We start from the raw sequence: 10,639 nt of genomic DNA on the forward strand, positions 1-10,639 counted from the left end.
GAGGGAAGCAAGTTGAAAGTGCCTTTACTTTCTGCAGAATATTCTATAATGTTCTGATGTGGTTTGTAATTCAGTCAGTAATTGTACACGAACTGAAACTGCCCCGTTTCAGGTAGAGCAGCACTCAATGAAATGTGTTGGAAAATTGCTAGCAGACTAATGTTTCGGAAGTAGCACTGAAAGGGTTAAAAGATAATTTTGTATGTGGAGGGGGAGGAGTTGGATTGTGAACTTAAGGAGTTACACCAGCTGATAAGACCCAACCTTCTTGGTTGGCTGTATTAACCCTCCCGATCTAGAGGGCACGTGAGAGTCCGGCTTACGTGAAGCAAAGAGCCTTGAAAACCTATCATTTTCAGTGAGGATACTTCATCCTCAGCTCATGTCACTTGATGATCCCCCATGAATTTTCAGCTTAGATCAATGAAACATTCTCTATGGGAAGCAGGAAATTTGCTTGGTTCTGCATTGTTCATGGGATCCAGGGACAGTTTGTTTTCAAAATGCTCCCAAGATTTTCAAAAGAGGAGCTCTGTTTTTTTTAAATCACCTGCATCTTAAGAATAAAGTAGGAAATTGGTTAAAATGTACTAATAACATCATCCTTTTTCTTCTTCTCAGGGGCAAAGGTAAACAATGATCATAATCTGCAGTCCAGGCATCCTTTTCCCGGCCCTCTCCTGCATCACTTCAGCTGCGACATTGAACTCCAAGTGCTCTGACTGCAAAGAGCACTCAACTCCAGCAGTTACTCTTCATTCTCACTAACAATTTCGTAATGAAGTATTGATTTTTCACCTCGATTCTTATGGATGTTATTAGATTTTCATTGATAAACTGTGCTCTGCCTCTCTACTCCCTGCTGTTTCTCTGGAGCACATATACAACAAAGTGTTTCTGTGGGGAATAATGGCCGGGAACATTGATGTGCTTATTTCGTCAATTGGTTACTCCTGATGGCAAAAAAGGTACAATTTTTCAAACTTTAATGCTCGAGTTTAATGCAAAGATACAATCAGATTGGACACTAATGTCTTTACTGCTGATACTGACATTGAATTACGGCTGAATCGGGGCTGTGGCCCAGAGAACGCTTTCTATGAAGGAGGTGCTTTGTAGCCAGTGTAGTTGTCAATGTTCCACTTGGGTTTCCCACTGCAGTCTTAACAGCACAAGGGATCAATCTGTCTAACTAAGAAGAAAAGGACTGATGAAGCAGTGAGTGAGGTCCAGCCAGAGAGAGAGAAAAAAACTTGTACACTGTTAATCATCTGCTGCAATAATGCACAGAATCAGCTTCTTTGTGGGGAGGAACATGGACTAACACAGACACTTTCGCTGCCAGGAGAATCAGTCTATTGCTGTCGCTGTATAAAAAATAGCCTCTGCCTACATCCTACATCACACCAAGTCTGAATCTACAGCAGAAGGAGAAGGAAAAACTTATCATGAGGAAGCAGACAGCTGAAGTTCAATCCTGATACATTCTTGTTTCCACAGACAGTATAAGCTATAACGCAGGATGCATGGCAGACACCCGGGGTGTAGGGAATGAATCTCCATTTATCCCTGATAAAGTCACAAGAGACAAAGTCACAAATGAGTGATGATGTTGCAACTAGGAGTTCAATAAATACCACAGGCATACACACCAGATATTCAGTTTATTCACACGACTGGAGAAATGTGTCAGCTTTTTTAGTGTAACTTTTATTTTTGGAATGTTCAATTACTGACTTTTTTTATTATTAAGACCAATCAACCTTGTACAAGTCAGTGTTAGTCCACCAAGCTTATAGCACCACTCTGACATACAACCAGTGTGCAGAGGATGTACATCTGCAATCTGTAGTTAATGAAAAATATAACCCACTCAGAACAATCTGATTTCATAAATGCAGGTGCCCTGGGCTTATGAGGTCCATCTAGAAAATAGGATTGTTTTGTTTCAATGCTCACTGGCATGTATCCAATTTATCTCACACTTTATTATTAATGATCATTTCAAATTAAGCTTTTCTCAGTTTTGTCTGTTGCAGTGTGTATTGGCTTGATTTGAAGTTGCTGGAGATAAGTCCTATCAGTATACATGCAGCACAAATAATTTTAAAAAGCCTTGCGTTATTCAATGGGTTTCTCATTTGTCTTTATTGATGAAGTCTAAGGACGATCTCAGCACAGGCCAAGACAAGCAGACCAGTATTGCTCAAACGTTAAAATCAGTACACCACTCATTCCTTTCCTATCCTTCTCACTTAATTAAAAATATGTGATGCCCGATTTCTAAATTCCTTTGATGAAAAAGATTTCTTGAGACCAAAAGGACCTGTAGTTTGTGACTCCCAACACTAACTGACTACATTGCTGCCATTTTATCATTGCAGATCTGAGGTTATGCATGATTTGCAGTGAAGCTGCCTCGTTTTCAGTTCTCACACAAAGCATAATTGTGCAATAATAAGCAACTACTACATGACAGATTTCTCGGTGCTAAGGTTCTTCTTTTTCTTGTCAAAATGTATTTCTGAAAAAAATGTATAGACATGATATGCAACAATCATGTTCTTGCAGTGGCCCTCATTGCAAATTTAATGTCACGTGGTAGATTTCCACTGTGCTGTTTGGTTGTTGCAGATTGCTTGCATGTGGTAGATCTGCCCAGTGATGAAAATCAGGTTGTTTCTACAACTGATGGCCAATCCTCAATGCCACTTTCCAGGCTCTAATCTGAAAAGATATGCTGCCACTTCTTTCTGGCTTGAATAATCTTATCTGGCAACAGTAAGCCTTGTCCATGTGCACTCCCAGGACATCATGTGTCAAGTACCACTTCAGTATTCTATACCACTGCATCTTACTTTTCTATACTTGCTGTAATTTAAATGATTGTTTTCATATTGTTTTTCAGAGAGTTACTCATTGGATAAGTAGATCTCTTTAGTCCAGCTGCCCTTAAGAAGTGAAAGGTTTTCAGTTTGTGTTCTAACATGACATAAACCCCTGGCCACGTTAAAAGTGAACATTTGATATGAAAAGAAACCCTCTTCCCCCATAGTCTGGTCAGTACTTATAAATAATTTCTGCGGAACCAGGTTCTCTCTGTTATCAAGTATAGCAAACAAAATTACAACAAGTAATTACACCCTCCACACACTCTAAATGATCTCAGAAATTACCTGTTACACGCACTAGTGGCCATTGCTTCTGATTGATCGGAGGCAATGTCCCAACAAAAAGGATTTTTATTTTTGCTTTACATACATCAGTAACCATTCACAACCCGGCTTAGAGGTCATGTAATCTTGCTAATTTGATGATATATATTTTGTAAATATAATTCTTGAGTTTGGACTCAAAATGACACAAGTTTCCTTTCAATAAGCATTTATTAGGAGCAGGTACAAGATTTACAAAAAGTTCAATTAGTTATTTGGTTACTATAGATTCAAGTAACATAATAGTCATAAAAGTAAGGATCTGGGAGTATAATCTATAAATAAAACAGCTCCTCACATTAATAAAGACCTTGGTCACCAATAAAATCTCAGTGCTGCTGGCTGGGAGCATCTGATCAGTTGTAGCATTCAATCAGTGCACAACAACTGTTTATCACCTCACAATTCGAACATTCATCACTTGAACTTCTTACCTGGTAATATTATTGAACATTTGAAAGGCCAAGATGATTCATCCTATTTAGTTAGATATTCCCAAACCATATGAAATGGCTGACTAGATGGTTTGGATTTGGCAATGCATTGCAAAATTCACAGAAATAAATCCAATTATTTGCTAGTGATTTCACATTAAGAAAAAAGCAATGCAGTGTTAGTAGCACTGCATGCAATTCCCATCAACGATATCCATGTTTTAAATCTATAAGCTTCCAACAGTGTCCTTAATATAATTCTCCTGTGTTCCCATTTTGGCCATAGGTGCCAGGACAAATTGACAACTTCTATCATATTGGGCTTCTAACTGTTAAATGTATCACAGGTAATGATAAATGTTGAGAGTATCATTGTGGCATCACTTTGGAAATCTAATGTTAATTTCAAAGTCCTTCGAATTTCAATGCCAATTCATTGAAAAACCAAGCAATTGCAAATATGTAATATATAATCATGGCAGTTATTCATATAGCAAACTACTCAGTAGTGAACATAATTGATTTGAATTGAATGGATTCTATTCTAAATGGATTCTATTTTTAATGTTAGCAATGCTCCAGGAGGAGTGTTATGAGGTTTTTGTCAAAACTTGAATCCCATTTCAGAGAGGAGGTAGTGATGTAGTGGTATTGTCAGTGGTCTAATAATCAATAACCCCAATGTTCTGGGGATGAGTTAAAATCCCACCAGATGGCAAAATTTGAAAAATATGGTGACCGTACAACCATAGACAATTCTTGTAAAAACCCATCAGTTCATTGATGCCCTTTGGGGAAGGATATCTATTATCCTTACTTCACCTTGCATGTGACTCTGGACCACAGTAATGTGATTACTCTTGACTACCCTTTGGGCAGTTAGAGGACATACAAATGCTGGCCTAGCCAGCAATGTACATCGTTAAGAAAACATTTCCATTCAAATTCTTCTTAATTATTATTTAGAAGTGCTTCTTAGCTTTAAATCAGTCACCATTTCCCATCCTACTGCTAAGTGCCTGTTTTACAATATCCTAACATTCTCCCTTCACTCCAACCTCCACATCTCTCAAACTCTTCAATTCACTACTGCTTGGACTGGTACTTGAAATGTCTGATCATTGTTCATATCAGGACTGGGCAAGATGTCTCAGAGCCTGCTACTAGTGCTCAACTAGCACAATGGGTTCCTGATCATTGCAGAGTTGTTGCATGGTACCTTAAGAAAATACACAAACTTTTCTTCATGTAGAAAGGGAAAAACCTAACAAAAAACTGTCTTTTTTTTTCACAATGCACATCCAATTAGTCATTTACTGAGTGCCATTTATGTGGGGACCATAAGCAGAGATCTGGTCCCAGTTTGCTCTCCCAGCCAAAGTGTACAGAATGTGAGGAGCAAAAGAATGAAGTAAAATTATAGGGTGGAAGAGACATTTTTACTTTGGTATATAAATCCTCTTCCAAAACAAATGGCTTGGTTATATTCTTTGCCATCAGTTTTGACAGAGACTTGCCTTATTTCAAGAACTGTGTGCCGCACTGTGATCTTGATCAGTAGGAAATGAAAACAATCTGATTGCAACTCCTTGATTATGACACTACTTACCACAACCAGTCCTGTCCCTTAAGGAGTTAATTCCAAGTCTCAGATTGGAATTCAATTGTCTTGCAGCCCTCTCCCTTTCTTGTGTTTAATTTGTCATTCATCCTCTTTAATTGGGCATTGTAATAACTTTTCAGTTTTATCACTGAATCTCCATAGAGTCTAGATACCTCCACACATCTGAAGGTTATATGATGCTTTGTGACCATGTTCAATAACAATTCAATAAAATCATCCGCCACTGAAAATTCTGGAGCCACAAATCTCATTTTGCTTTAATACAACTGACAACTAGCACAGTTATTGTATATTTTTAGTGTAGAAATCACCTCCTTATCCTGTATAATTCAGCGTGGATAGAGTCCTTAGGGGCAGAGAAATTCTTGTCCACTGCTGAAGATCAAGGCGGGCAGACAGCAGATGGATTTGATTGTTCTGTGTCTTGTGCAGACCTGGGGAGTAGACTGGGGAGGTTAGACATAGAGAAATGAGCATAGGAGAAGCTTGTGGTGGGTTGTGACTGAATGATGCCTGACAGGAAAGCCTTTCAGTCTTTTGTATTACAAAATAAATTCTATAGCCCTCTTAAACCCAGCATAAAAAATCTGTCATTCACCTCCCAGGGACTATGTCAGTCAAACTCCAGTCGGACATAATAGCAAAATTGCATTTCTCAGGGCATGCACAGCCAGGTTCAGAATACAAAAGTATCATGCTTTGGGGAGAAGGGAAAAAAAAGAAAATGAAGTTTCAGAAATGTCATTCTGAGGTAATGAGGCGTGGGCAGAAAATATACCCCGCGCATCATTTGATAGAGATGCTGGTCGAAATAGCTTCATTGATGTGTCAGCATTCGTCTATCAATCAATCATCCATTACACTTTTCAAGTAACAATAACTGCAAAAGCTACAGGGCAGCTTATGGAATTCGTTTATGGGTATCAAAAACAGCAGTTAAAATGCAGTTTTGACATGAAAAGTATGAAGCAAGTAATTTTTTTTACGGCAGAAAGGAAAGATGCACTAGACCAAGGAGTGCTTTGATGATATGGTTGTGGTTTGACTTTATTTAATGTTTCAACCTAAAGCGGAAATGAAAGTTTCTTCACTCCTTTTGTCTGTGGTATTATCCAGCTGGACACTTGAGTCATGCCGGAAAGAAGACAGCACTTAGCTATCTTATTTGTACACAGAATTGAGGAATTAATGGGCAACCTTTAGAAATACCTCTGTAAAGTAAAATTTTGTTCCTTTTTTGACCAGAAACTCCTTCCAAGTAATCGACTTTTAGCCTGGATACAATATGCTCACCATATGTATACTGCAAATCCCCTAGCTGTCCAAAAAGACTGCAGTAGTTCAATTTCTTTTTGGCTTTCCTCCAAAACAAGGCAGATTAACATTATAGATGTTCTACTTTAGGAGGCTTTTGACTCCGGACACTCACCATTTTTGTTACAGAGCACCAAGTTTTCATTGCATTTGCAGTAGAGGTGATAGAACTTCATTTTAAATAGGTGTTTTTAATGTAATAACAGCAAAACTCATTCACTGTCAAAAAAATTGAAATTATTTTTCAACTCAGATGCTAAAATATTGTTGAATTGAAAGTTGAACTTACGAGTTCTCAAATCAGTTTGAGAGCAAGCATCTGTTTATACCAGTGCTGATAGCCCGAACATGTGATTTAAAAAGCCAGGTAGTCCAGTATTTTGTTTTCTGTACTTTGGCTTCTGTCCTAATTGCCAGCTGGTCTTTTTACAAATATCATTTAATTGATGCTACCAATTATCATGTCTCTAACAATCTACATTTAGGTGTAAAAATATATGATTGCAGAAAGGACAAAATGAACATGGCAAATATGTTTAAAACATAGACTCAGGCCAATGCAGCTTCAGATAAATAAAACCTGAAGCATTTGGGCACTACTAATCAACTCTACTGATTTTTCAGTGGCAGTGCTAGGCTGTTTATGATGCTATTTGAATTAATTAGGGCATGTTGGGTCTTTTACTTTAGATTCTTTTGTCCGTTGTATTGAAAGACTGTGGTTCCGGATCAAAAGAGCCAGGTCATAGGCTGGATTGTAGATGGCTCAGCAACATAGCGTGTTAGTGTTAAAGGCAATATAACAATTGTCCAGCTCTGTCATCTTAAAGTTCTTTATATCTATATGCACCATTTATTCCTGCTACCAGGATATTTTTCCCAAACTGTACCTAGATTTTGCCAGTTGACATCATTTACAGATTCCAAAATTTGAGAAAAGGAAATAAGGTAGGTTTGGTAAGCGTAGATTTTATTTTGAGTTTGTAGTAATATTCACTAGTCCTGGCTTATGTTTAGAGCATAGAGGTGATCAGTGTAGCTCTGGTAGTGTGGATGGGTGTCATGCAGATCAAGAATCATCATATGTACTTCCAGGATAAGTCTCTTGTAAACTTTAGTGCAGACAAGTGTCCCTTTGATTTTGATGTGCTTGGGCAGAACGAAGTCTGCAATTTTATTTCAGATGAACTCTGAAAAGGGTCATCCGAAAATATGCAGCTTGTGAACTAGTGAAGAGCTGTTCTGATTCCCAATAATAGTATACATGCATATGTATAAGACCTGGATGGTTGACATCAATTGCAAGGGCACAACCAATAAGTGAACAACTAATCCTTCAGTTGTCAAAGCAGTCAGCCTTGAATCCTCCAATGAAACGGAGCAAACTCGAATTGAAGAATAAACCATGCAAATGCCCAGAATTGGATAGGAGACAATGAAACCATTGTGCTCAAGTTCCAACATTTAATTGTACATTGACTCTAATTATTCAATTTAAACACGATGAAGGATAAGGATAAGATATCGTTTCAAAATAACTTTGTGATGAGCTGGAATCAGACATTGGAAGGACTGTTATAATACATTACATAGGCATTACTGATAAGGTCTGTACTACATTACTGATATCAGTAGCTCTAGAATTAGCAACTAACCAATGAGATGTTGAGTCTTCTAAAAGTATTTGCCTGTTAAGAAGATACCATGCAAAAGGAGGAAACCAGGTAGTTTAATTAGTAATATAAAGACTTGAGTAAGATGGTAAAATTTGTACTTGCTGCCATCAATAATAATGAAATGATTTAATTGTGTATGTGCTACATTGAATAATTAACAGCTTCTGTTCATACTCCACAAACTTAACCTTGGGCCATGTATTGTACCTGAAATTGGTCTGTCACTAAGTACTAAGGTTGTCACTGCATTAATATAAATAGTGCCAGCACAAATTCAGATGGATTTAGAAGCTTAAGGACTACAAAAATACATCAATTGAGATTTTCCTTCAAGTTTGTATGTTGAATAAAATTTCAAGCTAGTGTATGTGTAGTTTTGTGAAAACAAATATCCCACTCAAAACCTTTACCACAATGAGGTCATGTCAGCAAAAATCATCTTTAAGTATCAATTTAGGAATATTTGCATTATACTAGAAACTTTTCAACAAAGACAATAGAGCAATGAAATGGTTAAGTCAGTTTTTTTTAACATTTCTCTCTGTACAGATGACTTCAAAATGACTGACAACAGTTGTCCTCCAGTTACGTTATGTACCCATATAGTTTAATTAAGTCTATATATAGCCTGCTAATACTTACTCAGACATTTTATAACATAACCGCATGCTGTATATAAATATTCTTACATTCTTTTTTAAAAAAATCCAATTGTATATTCACATTAATTGGAGCCGCCCAAAGGCTTGAGGGTGGGGGGAGGGAGGGGGAGGGGGGTGTGAAATTGCAAGGGAGTAACAGGCACAGGGGAGTTGTATTGTTTAGGAGTACATTAGAAGGATTAGAAGAAACTGCACTTCAATTTTTTTAATGAAGATGTGAAGCACTGTATAAACATGTAAAATATTCAACCCCAAGTCTGTTAGGGAGAATGCTTTCATGTTTTGTTGGTCGTTCTTTTGACAAAATGCTCCATTTTTTGTTGTACAGATATTTACCTGCTAAATGCTACTCTACCTTTTGGCTTCCAGGCTTTTAAACAATGCAAGTGGCATCGAAAGCTTTTGGATTCAACTCGTTTTTTTTCTAATCTGATGACAGTCAATACGAAAATTGGCCAAGTCAAAAATCAACTTATTCTGAGGTCCTATTGAAATGCTCTCTTCCCCAACTTCACATAATTCAATACCATTGATAGGCAAAATCCACTCGTATGCCTCATGTAAATGTTTAGAAGGCAGAGACCACAAATGAGGGTTTCTCATGCTTTGATTTAATATTTATTGCATCTTTTAATCAGTATATGAAATAAATAAATTAGTAAATATAAACTATTAAATAGCAAAACAACATTGGAAATGAAAATGCCAGCCATATATTTATGCACTGACTTCCAAAAATAATGAAGTTTTCTTGCATTTCCACCAAGTAATTATTTTTTAAATAAAACTTGAGAAACTATTTCCTGGCATTGAATAGAGGTGTCCAAGATTATAGTCTTGTACTGAATGGAAATTGTTTATCACTAAACTATTGTAACTTTTTTTATTGGTTGAAACCTATTCAATATCTGAAACATACTGGTGTATAATTTTATGACACACTGCCTTTTGTTTTAGTACAGTCATTCCTGTACTGTCTGTATTGTTCAGTTGAAACTGCTTGTAGTGTTGATCCACTGAGACACAAGCCCCAAATAAGGCTCATTTTTGTCAGACTGGGTTCTCCAATGATAATGACCTACAATACAGAAAAAGTGGATGTGTATAAAGAAAAACAAACTGATGCACTTATTAAAGAGAACTATTTATATGATTAAAAAAATATATATTTAGATTTTTTCCAAGCACAACTCTGAACAAAAAGTGCTCTTTTTATGCTTTATGAAAATGAACTGTTTCTGATCTTTCTACATCAGGCTAAATAAACTGTGTAAAGACATTTGAAGAAACTGCTTTCTAGTGTGTTTATTGAGTACTGTTCATGTGTTTATTTGTCAATATTACTTATAATATCAACCTATTTTCTTGTCCTTCAGCCAGCAGATCAGTATGGTTTGGGATTTAGAAACCTTCCTCACGCTTATTAATGTCAATCTATGATGGATGGTGTTCCATAGGACAGGATGGTCCAATACTGTCTGTCATAGATAACCCATCTGCCACCTTCCACCTTCATAAACTGATAACTAACCGAATGTTGTCACACTTTCATTATATAAGATCATATATTAAACCAGCCTTAATATATTTTAGTGTGGCAATTAATATATTGTGTACGCAATCTGAGACAATTACTGAAAGGAAAGATCTCATTCTGGAATTTGCAGTTTACCTTATCATAATCTAAATTGAAATGACTGCAAAGTACTACATA

The 10,639-nt window shown here is 36.8% G+C and overlaps 1 protein-coding gene across 2 annotated transcripts in view; it reads left to right on the plus strand.

The window, feature by feature from the left end:
* Window positions 1-10,210, plus strand: part of LOC122560043 (teashirt homolog 2) — a 480,378-nt gene extending 470,168 nt beyond the window's left edge. For both annotated transcript variants that reach the window (XM_043710220.1, XM_043710224.1), the window contains exon 3: window positions 622-10,210. The gene's annotated coding sequence lies outside the window, so the exon portion shown is untranslated. The remainder of the gene's footprint in view (window positions 1-621) is intronic.
* Window positions 10,211-10,639: the final 429 nt, after the last annotated feature.

The sequence above is a fragment of the Chiloscyllium plagiosum genome, chromosome 20 (assembly GCF_004010195.1).
Source record: "Chiloscyllium plagiosum isolate BGI_BamShark_2017 chromosome 20, ASM401019v2, whole genome shotgun sequence".
NCBI classification, from domain to species: domain Eukaryota; kingdom Metazoa; phylum Chordata; class Chondrichthyes; order Orectolobiformes; family Hemiscylliidae; genus Chiloscyllium; species Chiloscyllium plagiosum.